Source organism: Aquarana catesbeiana, linkage group LG08 (assembly GCF_042186555.1).
Source record: "Aquarana catesbeiana isolate 2022-GZ linkage group LG08, ASM4218655v1, whole genome shotgun sequence".
Taxonomy (NCBI): Eukaryota; Metazoa; Chordata; class Amphibia; order Anura; family Ranidae; genus Aquarana; species Aquarana catesbeiana.
This window is the reverse complement of record NC_133331.1, coordinates 302311399-302326889: the sequence shown is the minus strand read 5'-3', so window position 1 is coordinate 302326889 and position 15491 is coordinate 302311399. Positions and strand designations below refer to the sequence as shown.

Sequence of the window (15491 nt, the reverse complement as noted above, 5' to 3'; positions counted from 1 at the left end):
TTATCGAAAAGGCGTTAGTGGATTGTTACTACTTTGGATTTCCTGGATTTTAAATAATGAAGAGTTTGCAGATCATATATGGACTCCAAGCTGAGTCAGAAAGAAAAAAAAGTCACATTGGTCTAACAGTCAACACTTTCACAGAGCTCTGGCATGGAACTGGGTACAACTATAACATCAAAATATGGAAAAAAATAGTAAAGGATATAAAAACACCCAAAACATCAATGACACACTACGTAAAATGTGTTTGTTTATTAGTGACGACTATGGGGATTCCACAACATTTGCTAGGAAAATGACATTATATTGAGGAATGGAGATGGACCTTTCATATGGTGTACAGTATCTCCTCCTCATTTGTTGGGAACATGACATTATATCGAGGAATGGAGATGGACCTCTCATATGGTGTACAGTCAGTGCTGGGACAACTTCATCTAGAGCCCAGGGCGAACATGTCAAATTGAGCCCCCCAAGATGTATGAGCATTATGGGTCAGAAACCCCCCCCTCCCCAATAAAAAAAAAAAAAATCAAGCACTAATCTGCATGCTTATCTCCTAAGCATAAATTCCCCCCTCCTCTCATATAAAATCCGCCCCCTGCTGAAATCCCCTTCCCAGCACAAATCTTCGCCCCCCCCAGCTCAAATCCTCTCATTCCCAGGGGGGATTGGATTTCCCGACCCAGTTAAGTATCATGAGGCTTCGCATTTGGCATGGGTAGTGGATTGGTGCGTGCTTAAAAAAGAAACCATGGGTCCACATGGAACAAGCGCCGGATGGCCTACCTTTGGAAGGGCTTGTACGGCTTCTGGATACAGATGTCCCACAGACCGTGAAAGGGCACCCAATGGTGAGCACCACTTTGCGGACTACTAAAAAGATCTTTAAAACTACTACTATTTTGCCATATCCAAGCCCTTTAATTCCAATTTTGGGTACACCGGCCTTTCATCCGGGTCTGATAGACCTTTGCTTTAATGCTTTACTACAACGGGGCTCTAGTAGGCTTTTTTTCAACGGGCGATCGCTTGATGACGAGTAGAGAGATCGAATGTCATTTTTCCTCAGATCTGGATTTTTTTCGCCGGATACAGCTTAGCGCTTTTCTTCAATCACTGCCAATAACACTTACTGTAATACGAGCACCTTCTACGTTGGAACAATTATGTTTAACCACTTGCCGACCGGCTCACGCCGATATACGTCGGCAAAGTAGCATTGATGCTCAAAACAACGTATGTACCCATATGTCACTGCGTCATCCGTGGCTAGCGGGTCCCACGGACTCAATGTCCGGCGGTGGCCCGCGATCGTGGCACGGAGAGGCAGAACGGGGAGAAGCCCATGTAAACAAGGCATTTCCCTGTTCTGCCTAACAACCTGAAAGATCTACTGCTCACTGTCATCGGGAGCAGTGATCTCTGTCATGTTCTAGCGAGCCCATCCCCCTAAAGTTAGAACATGCTGAGGGAACACAGTTAACCCCTTGATCGCCCCCCTAGTGTTTAACCCCTTCTCTGCCAGTGACATTTACACAGTAATCAGTGCATTTTTATAGCACCGATTTCTGTATAAATGCCAATGGTTACAAAATAGTGTCAAAAGCGTCCGCCACAATGTCACAGTCAGGATAAAAATCGCAAATCGCCGTCATTACTAATAAAAAAAGATATTAATAAAAATGCCATAAATCTATCCCCTATTTTGTAGATGCAATAACTTTTGGGCAAACCAATCAATATACGCTTATTGCGATTTTTTTTTCCAAAAATATGTAGAAGAATACATATTGGCCTAAACTGTGGAAGAAATTTGTTTCTTTTATATATTTTTTGGGGATATTTATTATAGCAAAAAGTAAAAAATATTGCTTTTTTTCCCAAAATTGTCGCTCTTTCTTTGTTTATAGCGCGAAAAAGAAAAACCGCAGAGGTGATCAAATACCACAACCACACAATTGTCAGTTAAAGCGACGCAGTGCTGTATCACAAAAAATGGCCTGGTCATTGAGCAGCCAAATCTTCCGGGGCTGAAGTGGTTAAAGAAGGTGTGTATCCTGGCGTTGTGGAAGAGTACATGTATGTGTATATATATATTATATAAACATTATATATTATTACATAAGGGGCCCCAAAGCTCCCCTCATTACATCGGGGTCACCAGATAGCTTTTCACGTCACCTGCCACCAGATGCTGATTGTGTATACAGAGAGGCTGGGTATATACAGAGAGGCTAGGTATACAGAAGAGAGACTGGGTATAAACAGAGAGGCTGGTATATAAAGAGAGACTGGGTATAAACAGAAAGGCTGGTATATACAGAGAGGCTGGGTATATACAGAGAGGCTGGTATATACAGAGAGGCTGGGTATATACAGAGAGGCTGGGTATATACAGAAGATAGGCTGGGTATACAGAAGATAGGCTGGGTATATACAAAGATGCTGGGTATACAGAGAGGCTTGGTATACAGAAAGGCTGGTTTATACAGGCATGCTGGCATATACAGAGAGGCTGGTATATACAGAGAGACTGGTATATACAGAGAGGCTGGTATATACAGAGAGGCTGGTATATACAGAGAGGCTGGGTAAATACAAAGAGGCTGGGTATATACAGAGAGGCTGGGCATATACAAAGGCTGGGTAAATACAAAGAGACTGGTATATACAGAGAGGCTGGTATATACAGAGAGGCTGGGTAAATACAGAGAGGCTGGGTAAATACAGAGAGGCTGGGTATACAGAGAGGCTGGGTATATACAGAGAGGCTGGGTATATACAGAGAGGCTGGTATATACAAAGAGGCTGGGTATATACAGAGAGGCTGGGTAAATACAGAGAGGCTGGTACATACAAAGAGGCTGGGTATATACAGAGAAGCTGGGTATATACAGAGAGGCTGGGTATATACAAAGGCTGGGTAAATACAAAGAGACTGGTATATACAGAGAGGCTGTTATATACATAGAGGCTGGGTAAATACAAAGAGGCTGGGTAAATACAAAGAGGCTAGGTATATACAGAGAGGCTGGGTATACAGAGAAGCTGGGTATACAGAGAGGCTGGGTATATACAGAGAGGCTGGGTATATACAGAGAGGCTGGTATATACAAAGAGGCTGGGTATATACAGAGAGGCTGGGTAAATACAGAGAGGCTGGTATATACAGAGATGCTGGGTATATACAGAGAGGCTGGTACATACAAAGAGGCTGGGTATATACAGAGAAGCTGGGTATATACAGAGAGGCTGGGTATATACAAAGGCTGGGTAAATACAAAGAGACTGGTATATACAGAGAGGCTGGGTAAATACAAAGAGGCTGGGTAAATACAAAGAGGCTAGGTATATACAGAGAAACTGGGTAAATACAGAGAGGCTGAGTATATACAGAGAGGCTGGGTATATACAGAGAGGCTGGCATATACAGAGAGGCTGGGTATACAGTTCCCCCCTCCCCCATGGTCAGCACTTACCATCTCAGGAGAGATTCGTGTGAGAAAGTTCCTCCCGATGCTATGATATGGGCGGAGCAAGGGAGGAGACTGTCTCTCACATTGATCTCCTGGCTCTGGCTGTGTCAGTGAGAGTGTCGTTGCTGTGCAGGAAGTGCGGTGTCCGGAAGCCTGTGAATCTCTCACAGAGTCCCCAGACCCCGGACCCGGGGCTATGGGCCCCAGATTCGGGGCTCCAGCCTCAATAGCCACCCCTTAACGACGCCTATGCCTAGCAGTATCCGAAATAGTACATTTTTTCTCTTTGAGATGGGCAAGATTTATAATAGATGTCTTAGTTGTAAGCTGTTTTTGTGTGTAACTGTAAACCCCCATACACATGATAGGACTTTGTACAAACTTACCCTTGGATTTTTGTACAAAGGGCGTTGGCCAGAAGTTTGTCTTGCATACAGATGGCAGGACATTTCCAGGCAACTTTCACCAAATCACGTGGTTTTTCAGCTCTTTACCACCACACTTTGGTCAACTTCTGTATTGTTGTCTGATATTGTGTCAATCTCGTCATTTTTTATCGGCGAGATTGACACCTTGCGAGCCGGGTTCACACTGGTGCGGGGATCCGACTTGGATCCCCGCCAATGCCAGGCACTGTGTTTGGTATGAATCGAGGGGGAATGACAAATTTTAAATAAAAAAACGGCATGGGTTCCCCTCCAGGGGCATACCAGGCCCATAGATCTGGTATAGATTTTAAGGGGAACTCCCTACGCCGAAAAAACAGCGAGGGGGTCCCCCCCACAATCCATAACAGACCGTTATCCGAGCACGCAGCCCGGCCGGTCAGGAAAAGGGGTGGGGACGAGCAAGCGGCCCCCCTCCTGAGCCGTACCAGGCCGCATGCCCTCAACATGGGGGGTGGGTGCTTTGGGGGAGGGGGTGCCCTGCGGCCCCTCCACCCCAAAGCACCTTGTTCTCATGTTGATGAGGACAAGGGCCTCTTCCCCACAACCCTTGCCGTTGGTTGTCGGGGTCTGCGGGCTTATCGGAATCCGGGAGCCCCTTTCATAAGAGGGCCCCCAGATCCCGGCCCCCCACCCAATGTGAATGAGCATGGGGTACATGGTACCCCTACCCATTCACCTAGGGAAAAAAAGTGTCAATATAAAGACACACTACACGGGTTTTAAAAGTAATTTATTAGGCAGCTCCAGGAGTCTTCTTCCGACTTTGGGGGTCTTCTTCTGACTTTGGGGGTCTTCTTCTGACTTCGGGGGTCTCTCAGGCCTCTTCTCCCTCTCTCCGATGTCGTCTCTGCGCTCTCTGGTTCTTCTCCGGTGCCTTCTTCCCTCTGCCGGCTCCTCCGCTATCTTCTGCTCTTTTGCCGCTCTTTTGCTAGTGGAGGAGCCCGGACATCTGGATCATCTTCTTCCCTCTTCTCTTCTAGAAATGTTGACACGACGCTCTCTCCGGCTGTAATGCTGTCTGTGCGCTCTGCTATGACTTATATAGGCAGTGATCCCGCCCCTTATGACATCACAGTCCTGGGGCATGCTGGGACTGTGAGGTCATAGGGGGGCGGGGTCACCGCCTATATAAGTCATAGCAGAGCGCACAGACAGCACTACAGCCAGAGAGAGCGTTGTGTCAACATCTCTGGAAGAGAAGAGGGAAGAAGATGATCCAGATGTCCGGGCTCCTCCGCTAGCAAAAGAGCGGCAAAAGAGCAGAAGATAGCGGAGGAGCCCGGCAGAGGGAAGAAGGCACCGGAGAAGAACCAGAGAGCACGGAGACGACACCGGAGAGAGGGAGAAGAGGCCTGAGAGAACCCCGAAGTCGGAAGAAGACCCCCAAAGTCGGAAGAAGACTCCTGGAGCTGCCTAATAAATTACTTTTAAAACCTGTGTAGTGTGTTTTTTTATTGACACTTTTTTTCCCTAGGTGAATGGGTAGGGGTACCATGTACCCCATACTCATTCACATTGGGTGAGGGGCCGGGATCTGGGGGCCCCCTTATGAAAGGGGGACTCCCGGATTCCGATAAGCCCCCTGCCCGCAGACCCCGACAACCAACGGCAAGGGTTGTCGGGAAGAGGCCCTTGTCCTCATAAACATGGGGACAAAGTGCTTTGGGGTGGGGGCCACAGGGCGCCCCCTCCCCCAAAGCACCCACCCCCCATGTTGAGGGCATGCAGCCTGGCATGGCTCAGGAGGGGGGAGCGCTCGCTCGTCCCCACCCCTTTTCCTGACCGGCCGGGCTGCGTGCTCGTATAAGGGTCTGGTATGGATTTTGGGGGGGACCCCCACACCGTTTTTTCGGCGTAGGGGGTTCCCCTTAAAATCCATACCAGACCTAAGGGCCTGGTATGCCCCCAGAGGGGAATTCCCCCTCGCGCTCGCCGCAATAGGAAAATGTGTTTTTCCTATTGCAGCCAGCGTGAGATGTACAGTATCCTGTCACCGAGAACCAGCGCGATGGGTTGAATGAATGAATGAGTGACTTGTATAGTGCTACCTATGCGAACTGAATCGCCCCAGGGCACTTTTTGCTGCCGGTGTCCATCTGCAGTATAGCGCGGTCCTTGCCCCATGGGGTCCTGACACGCTTACAAACACATACACATACAACATACACATATTTGGCCAATTTTTCGACAGGATCTAATTAACCTACCAGCATGTCTTTGGAGTGTGGGAGGAAACCGGAGTACCTGGAGGAAACCCACGCAGGCACAGGGAGAACATGCAAACTCCAGGCAGATGGTTTCGTGATCGGGATTTGAACCAGTGACCCTATTGCTGCTAGGTGAATGTGCTAACCACTACACCACTGTGCTGCCCTAATTTGGGGTTTGGGTTTGCGCTAGAAACATTCTCGCGGCCGCATACTGTAGTTTGTACAAAAGTCCGATGCTTTTGTGTACACACGATCGGACTTTGCTCCATCTGACTTTTGTTGCCGGAAAGTTTGTCCGTTCGCACAGCCAACAAAAGTCCAATGGAAACAGAAAAAGTTTGTCCGATGGAGTATACACATGGTTGGATGTTGCTCCAAAACAGCTAATTTGCATGCTTGTTGTCAAAAAGTCCAATCGTGTGTATGGGCCTTAACACTGTTTCTGTGAAAATGAAGAATTAAAAAAGAAAAAAAAAATCCTCTCATTCCCCATATGCCCACAGCAAAAATCGTCCCCCGCAAACAAAAACCAAATCCCCCCTCCTAGTACAAGTCCTCTACCCCTCAAATTTCCCCCCTGATCAAAAATCCTCTCCTCCCACTCCAAATCCCCCTCCGAGCACAAATTCTCCCCAATCCCCCATCTTAGCACAAATCCCCACCAAAATTTCCACTCCTAGCACAAACACCCCTAATCACCCCTGCTAGCACCAATGCCCCCCAAAAGAAACTTTCCCTCCTAGCACAAATACCCCTTCCCCCCTACCGTATTACCTTTTCTAGCACAAACCCCCGAAATTCCCCCTTCTAGCACAAATCTTATTCCCCCATCCCCCCTCCCAACACAAATTCCCTCAAACCACTACTTCTAGCACACTTCCCTAAAATTCCCCTTATTGAACAGCTCTTATCCCCTGCTGCCCCCCAAATTCTTCCTCCCCCTAACTTCCTTGTGGTGCCCAGGGCAGCCATCCCTCCAGCCCACCCCTTGTCCCAGCCCCGTGTACAGTATCTCCTTCTCATTTGTTGGGAACATGACGTTATATTGAGGAATGGAGATGGACCTTTCATATGGTGTACAGTATCTCCTCCTCATTTGTTGGGAACATGACGTTATATTGAGGAATGGAGATGGACCTTTCATATGGTGTACAGTATCTCCTCCTCATTTGTTGGGAACATGACGTTATATTGAGGAATGGAGATGGACCTTTCATATGTTGCACAGCGAGGTTCAGCAACCCGTTGATCACAATATACCCGTCGAGGGTGACAGTTGATTGACGATTCTGCTTTTCTGACCCCCCGACTGCTCCTCACACATTGCAGAGTGGCGCAGGGAAGGAACAGCCTGGTATGCTGCGCTGATTCCGGCCAGCTCTCTCTCATATCTAGGGCTGAAACGATTAATCAATATAATCGATAATGAAAATCATTGAGAATGATTTTCATTATCGATTAGTTGGTCTGCTAACGGTACGCACCTTCCTCCCTGCCAGTCCCGCCTCTGTCCAAGTCCTGCACAATCCTCTGTGTACAAGCCTGTGCTGCTGTATTCTCAAAGCGCGCGCTCATGTGACCTGGCATGTCCGCCTCTCCCCTCCTCGCTGACATTAGTGGGGTATTCTTTCTCAGCCCTGCCCACTGCCGAGAGAGAGAGAGATAGTGGCTTACTTAAATACAGTGAGTGAACTTTCTGTGAGGAAGGAGGGACGGGATTAGTGTCCCATCATTGGTGTTCCTGGAGGGGAAATAGTGCCCCATCATTGGTGTTCCGGGGGGAATAGTGCCCCATCATTAATATTCATGGAAGGGGGGAAATAGTGCCCCATCATTGGTGTTTCTGGGGGGGGAATAGTGGCCCATCATTGGTGTTTATGGGGGGGAATAGTGCCCCAACATTGGTGTTTCTGAGGGGGGGGGATAGTGCCCCAACATTGGTGTTCCTGGGAGGAAGTGCCCCATCATTGGTGTTCCTGGGGGGAATAGTGCCCCATCATTGGTGTTCCTGGGGGGGGAATAGTGCCCCATCATTGGTGTTCCTGTGGGGATAGTGCCCCATCATTGGTGTTCCAGGGGGGTGAATAGTGCCCCATCATTGGTGTTAATGGGGGGGGAATAGTGCCCAAATTATTGGTGTTCCTGGGGGGGGGGATAGTGCCCAAATCATTGGTGTTCCTGGGGGGAGGGGGAAATAGTGCCCCATCATTGGTGTCAGTTTGAGGAATACACAGACTTCTCCCTCTCACACTCCGATCTTGAGCTGCCACCTCTCCTTCCCACACTCCGGTCTGGTTCCTCCAGCCCGCTTTGGTCTGGTCCCTTTCCCCAGCCTACTCCCCCCCCTTTTGGGTTTGGCCCCTGGTCCAAACTCCCTTTCTATCGCAACCCCCCTCTGGTCCGGTTCCTCTCCCACATTCCTCTCTTCCAAATTCCCTCCCAACCTACTCCCTACGCCTGGTCTCCAAACTAGGTTACTCCCTCCCACTCTCCCATTCGGGGCCAGCCCCCTCAACTGCATTGTCAGTAATGAATGAGGAGTTTACTTTAGTAGTTATGTTGTGATGCAGTTTAAGTGCAGCACTCCATTTTTTCATTATTATTTGAAATAAACAAAAAAACGGCATGTTAATTTTTTTTTTTGTATGACTTTTTTCCAATTAATTGATTAATCAAAACAATAATCGGCCAACTAATCGATTATGAAAATAATCGTTAGTTGCAGCCCCACTCATGTCCATCCCAGGCGTTCGTGTGTGGCATCACATAGGATGGATGATAGAGGACGGCTGGCCAGGATCCGTGTGCCAGAAGAAAGAAGCAAAGTGTGTACTCGGCGCTTCCCATCTGTGCATGTGAGCAGTTTCTTCTCTCCTGTGAGCCCCTGTACACAAATCACTGCGCTACTGACTGACCTCATCCTCTGCCCTACTAATTGACACAGTCCACAGCCCTGCTAATTGACACCATCCACTGCCCTTCTAACATCATCCTCTTCCTTACTATCACCATCCACTACACTACTAACACCATCCATGGCCTTACTAACCGACACTGGAAAATTTGCAGTCATGTGAAGCACACAGTACAAGAAGCATGTGTTTAGTGAGAAATTATGAGCTGATCAATACTCCAGATGTGCCAACTCCAGTGCACCACCAATAAGGTCATACACCCTTACAGGTCCCAAAAGAACACAAAGGATGGAGATAACCAGCTTGGCGTAGATCACAACCCAGCACATGGCAAAGATGGAAACCACCACACTCTGCAAGGCGTTGCACACCATGGTTCCAGGCACGGTCCCTGGGGGGGTTCTGTTTTGCAGTGGGCCCTAACATAGGGGCCCAGCCATGTGCAAGCTACTCTTACTTACAAAACCTCTGTCATCAGCCACCACCATTCTCTCTGCCCTGAACTGGTTGCTCCTCCTTATCACGCTTCACTCCATGATTTCAAGACTTAACTGAATTGTACATTTTGTTCCCCAGTTCTCCCCAAAACACTGTAAGGCATCTTCTCTTCCAAAGTAACACAGATGACTACTCTTAACCAATAAGTTCTTTACTGAATAAAGTAATATTCACAGTTCTGTACAGGTTCCATGTTACAAGTACATATATGCGATATACAAAATCACAATTGCATTTCCACTCTCTCTAATAACACGGTACTGTATTTGGCTGTGTGGCGCTCTCCATAACTTTTTACAGCTTAGTTGCATCCAAGTAAATGGCATCAAAAGTCCAGTCCTCAAAACATGACACAATGATTCTCCCGAAGGTCAGGGGGGGTGCGGGGGTCCCAGATGCCTCTATATACCATAAGGCAGCAGTACTTGTGCGTATGGTGGATTGGCTCCACCACTCTTCCTCCAAACTTTGGGTTCAATTAGAGATATATCTTAAAGAGGTTGATCTTTGCGCCCTGCCGTGGACTCCTACAGCTCGGCGTGGGGACAGCACACTTTCTGCTGCTCTTACTCGTCAAACTCTCCAGATTTGGGACCGCATGATCTCAGCGAGTAAATTGTCTAAAATCCAGGGCCCAATGACCCCTCTTTTTGGGACCCCGGCCTTCCCCCCAGCAGCAAATAAGTTGAGATTTGGACCCTGGAGTAGGGATAGCCATAGACGTTTAGCACAGGTCTTACGCGCTGACCCATCTTTGAGAACGGACATACCTATTCGGAAGGACTTAGGGCCCTCAACAACATGGTTACAAAGGGGTCAAATAATGTCATACATACGTTCTTTCCCCTCCATCTCAGAGATACTGGCCGACCAATCAGACTTCGACGAGCTGCTTCTACAACCGGACCCGCCAATACATGTAGTATCACTGTTGTATTCCCTACTATTGAACGAATACGCCCCTGACCTTCCAACATATACACAGAAATGGGAAACTGAGCTACAACACTCCATCTCCCCCACTGATTGGCAAAAAAGCTTTATCCTAACGCATAGGATTTCCCTGGCAACTAAGAACCAAGAAAAAGGATTTGTTAACGAGGTTGTACAGATGCCCAGTGGATATTAAACGGTTTAACCCCTCTCTGACAGACGTGTGTTGGAGATGCCTGTCCTCTAGAGGGACAATGCTTCACATCTGGTGGGCTTGCCCCCCAATCTGGAAACTATGGCAAAAGGTCTTTGATCTTTACTGCAGGCTGATGGCGACATCAATCAAGCCCACACCAGAGATAGCCTTATTATCTATACTCCCGGGCCCCCTCAAGTCGATTAAAAAAGATGTACTGCGCCACTTTCTGGCAGCAGTTAGGACGGTAATCCCACGACATTGGAAAACGGCAGATGTGCCCTCCTTGGGTGAATGGGCTGTTGAAGTAGACCAAAAAAAAGATCTGGAGCGTCTGTTGGCGCAGGAGGCGGAGAAAGAGGAGCAGTTTTCCGCCACCTGGGCCTCGTGGTCAATGTTTCGCTATTCTGATGAATTCTCCTTATGAGTCAGAGATACCCCACCCTTACCCGCCGATTAGCCATGCTGGAGTGCCTAGTACCTCAGGTACCATTCCTTACTTCTATTCTCGATCTTATTTCTGAATTTTTCCGTTTTCCTTTCGTTAAGTACTGAACCAATCACTCACACATATAGTTAAAGATCATATCTTTGGAATAGTTAAATGATTTGATTATCTATAATAGGTGAATAAAAGATCCCTACAGCACTCTAATTTGTTGAGAAGGAGCCCTCAGATAACACCAACATGCAAAACCACAAGGTTCAATATATGTTGGCTCCCACTCGCATATTATTCTTCTCCTATATCAAAGAATTCATTAAAATAACATGATATACCAGTAGTTCACCTAAAGATGCATATTAAAATGATCACTCCTGTATATACATGGTTAAGGTACACTTCGCTAATCTATGCATACTATCTAAGATGTTGCACTGTAAAGAACGATATTTTTCTGTTATATTTTTTGTGTTCTTACTTTTGAAATAAACTAAGATTGAAAGAAAAGTCCAGTCCTCAGAACCCATCCAGGGGTCCCACTAAGGAGAAACTCCACCACACAGTTCAGTTCACATCGTTACAGGGTCCTCACTGATCACCCCCCCCCCCCCCCCCCCAAACGCGGATAGACCCCAAGGTCTGGTCTCCTACATATATCACTTCAGAAGCAGGAAGTGACACAGGCAGGGGAAGGCACATCACAGCACAAAGTGTTAACCCTTCACACACCACACATTAACCCTTTATTAGACAAACACATATTTAACCTGCCTACAGAACGATGTGAAGATCTGATAATTATCCAACATTTTCCATAAACTGTAATCCTTGAACTCAGAAGTAAAATGAGACTGTGACCTGTTTCCTCCATAGTGTCTGTTATTTACTTGTGCTGATAGGTAGAGAAAGGTCCTCCTGTTCACTTTTCATAATCATCCCGACCTCCTCCGTGGACGGCTGATCACCCCCCACATACGTCTCTACTTTTTCTTTAACCTCAGTTTTTATATTAATTCGTTCTTCACACTGAACCAAAAATAATGGAAAACATCTACTAAAGTCAACTCAAGGCAGATATAAAAGACACAAAGGACACATCATTCAGTATGCACCCTCCGTTGGAAGAACACAAGGAGAAAGAGGACCCGCAATAACATGTGACTAGGCTTAAGAAATGTATATTAAAAAAAATAAGAATATGGGGGTAAAAATGTAGGGTGCTCAAAGGAGGTAGAAACGGGGATAGGGAGTGTGGGTAACAAAGGTTGCACTGCTGTAGAAGTAAAGCAAGAGACTACACAGAATAACATAATTTCATGGCTTACAATATATATTTAGGTCTAAATGCCCAGTCCTACCTACCTGATGATGGTGAGGGATGGTGTGATCCTCTTGCATGGAGTCCCAGGAACACAGAGGAGGGGGAAATCTCTCACACTAAACCCCAAAGATGAAAGAACAATAAAAAATAGAGCAAGAGATTTAATAGAAAAATATCATCTCATAGTTTTGGATAATTTTGTGTTGCAATTTCTCAGTCTCATCTACCTGATGATGGTGAGGGATGGTGTGATCTTCTGTGGAATCCCGGGAATACAGAGGATCATCCTCTACCATAGACTGCTGATCCCCAAACATCTCTTCTTTTTCCACTTTAACCTCAACTTTGATGTCTTTCAGTTCTTCACCTTAAACTCTCCTAAATATAGAGCCATTTATCCAACTGTCCATCCAGAGCTTCTGATTTATAAACCAGATACATCGTAAATATTGAGCCATTTATCCAACTATGCATCTGGAGTTGATGGATTGTAGAACAGACACATAATAAATATTTGGGGGCTACCCCAGAATAGCCAGTTGCAAGAAAAAGGGAAGGTTTGGACTATCTCGGTACCTCAAAGATTGTGAGAAGATATATAATGAAAAATAAAATTTGTTCTAGTTCTAGAGTGAGGGAGAGTCCATACAGCTCCCATCATCTCCTCGTCCTCCTAGGTTTTGCTGTGAAGTGCTCTGCCTCCTCATCTATACTATTTTTTGCAGATTGAGCCTGAACCTAGAGCCAGAGGTGCACTTTGGTTCACCAAAACACAAGCTGACAACAGTACAAGCCAGTTACTACACTAGTCCGAGAGAGGAAAATGTAGTAGCTGACAGTTTCACTCTTTGTGCCCTAAATAGCTGCTGGTGGATGTCTTCCTCAATCTGCAATAAACAGAAGAGATAAGGAGGCAGAATGCAACAGAATGGAGAGGAGGTGGGGCTCAGTGCTGGCTATGTTTCCCCTATAGGGACGCCCCTATTTTAAGCTTCAAGGGGAAGGTGGAGCTGCAGCCAGCACTTACAGAAAAATATTTTTTTTGTGTACGGGGCAGGGGGGAAATCTGTAGAGGGAACAATCTGAACAGGGAGGTGGTAGTGTGAGCAGGGTGGGCTGTGCATGCAAGAGAAAAGGGGGGGTATACAGGGGGGGGTGTACAGGAAGTGGTGAAGTATGTGCAGGAAAAGGTGGGCAAAGTGTGCAAGAGGGGGTTGTGTACAGGAGAAAGGGGGGCACTGTGCACAGGAAGGGTGGCATTTTATGCAGGGAGGAGAGGCAGTGTGTATAGGGAGCAAACTGTGCACAAATAAGGAGCGCAATGGAAGCATAAAGAGAGATGACAACAGGCAGAGAAAACCATTTGACATACATGTTCCTGCAGCCTACTGCCAAGTTGGCTGCAGTGATGGGCATTTTGATGAGGTCTGCTACTGTACTTGGGTGCCAGATAAGGAAAAGGAGGAAAGTGAGGGAGAGGCACATCGGTGAGGCACGCAGTCAACACATGTGCTGTAGACTGCACTATGGTACAAATGTGTTGACTCATTCTTGGAAAAACTAGAAAACACTTTCCTTTTTTAGTTGCAATCTACTTCTTCTATCTTAGAAAAAGCTTTGCTAAAAAGGAAGAAGAAATCCTGAGGAAAAAGGGATTTTCTAATAAGCTAATTTATGCTTTATTGAACAACAGAAAGAAGGTGAGAAGCCATCTACTTCAAACTTGGAAATGCTATAACTCTTGGCGTACATGTAATGCCGCGTACACACGGTCGGACTTTCCGGCATACTTGGTCCGGCGGACCAGAGTGTGCCGGACAATCCGCCCGTGTGTGGGCGGCGGCGGACTTTTCCGGCGGACTTCTTCCCAAAAGCCCGCCGGACCTAGATTTTAAACATGTTTTAAATCTTTCCGTCGGACTCAGTTTCGGGCGGAAAGTCCGCTCGTGTGTGTGCTGGTCCGACTGAAAGCCCGCTCGTGTGTAGGCTGGTCCGACAGACCAAATACGACACGAGGGGATGGTATTGCATCTCGCGCTCGCTGCAATAGGAAAAACAAATCTTCCTATTGCGGCGAGCGCGGGGCATACCAGGCCCTTAGGTCTGGTATGGATTATAAAGGGGAACCCCGCTACGCCGAAAAAACGGCGTGGGGCCCCCCCTAAAATCCATACCAGACCCCGATCCGAGCACGCAGCCTGGCCGGTCAGGAAAGGGGGTGGGGACGAGCGAGCGCCCCCCCCCCTCCTGAACCGTACCAGGCCGCATGCCCTCAACATGGGGGGGTGGGTGCTTTGGGGGAGGGGGGCGCCCTGCGCCCCCCCCCAAAGCACCTTGTCCCCATGTTGATGAGGACAAGGGCCTCTTCCCGACAACCCTGGCCGTTGGTTGTCGGGGTCTGCGGGCGGGGGCTTATCGGAATCTGGGAGCCCCCTTTAATAAGGGGGCCCCCAGATCCCGGCCCCCCACCCTATGTAAATGAGTATGGGGTACATGGTACCCCTACCCATTTACCTAGGAAAAAAGTGTAAGTAATAAAACACACTACACAGGTTTTTAAAATATTTTATTAAACAGCTCCGGGGGGGGGATCTTCCTCCGGCTTCGGGGGTCTTCTTCCGGCTTCGGGGGTCCCTCCGCTTCATCTTCTCCCGGCGTCCGGTTGGTTCTTCTCCGCTCTCCGGCCTCTTCTCCCGGTGTCGCAGGTCTTCGGCCGGCCCCTCCGCTCTCTTCATGTAGCTCTATTGCGAGCGGAGGTCCGGACTTCTGGGCTTCTTGGCTTCTTGGCTTCTCTTCTCTTCCCCCAGATGTTGACACGATGCTCTCTCCGGCTGGACTGGTCTCTGAGGGCTGCGTTGTGACTTATATAGGCGGAGACCCCGCCCCCATATGATGTCACAGTCCCTGGGCATGCTGGGACTGTGACGTTTTAGGGGGCGTGGTCGACCACGCCCCCTAAAACGTCACAGTCCCAGCATGCCCAAGGACTGTGACATCATATGGGGGCGGGGTCTCCGCCTATATAAGTCACAACGCAGCCCT

The 15491-nt window shown here is 47.8% G+C and overlaps 1 protein-coding gene across 1 annotated transcript in view; it reads right to left on the bottom strand.

Annotated features, from left to right (window-relative positions):
* The window catches only part of LOC141105028 (uncharacterized), a 138751-nt gene that overhangs the window by 45369 nt on the left and 77891 nt on the right, over positions 1 to 15491 (bottom strand). The window lies entirely within an intron of this gene.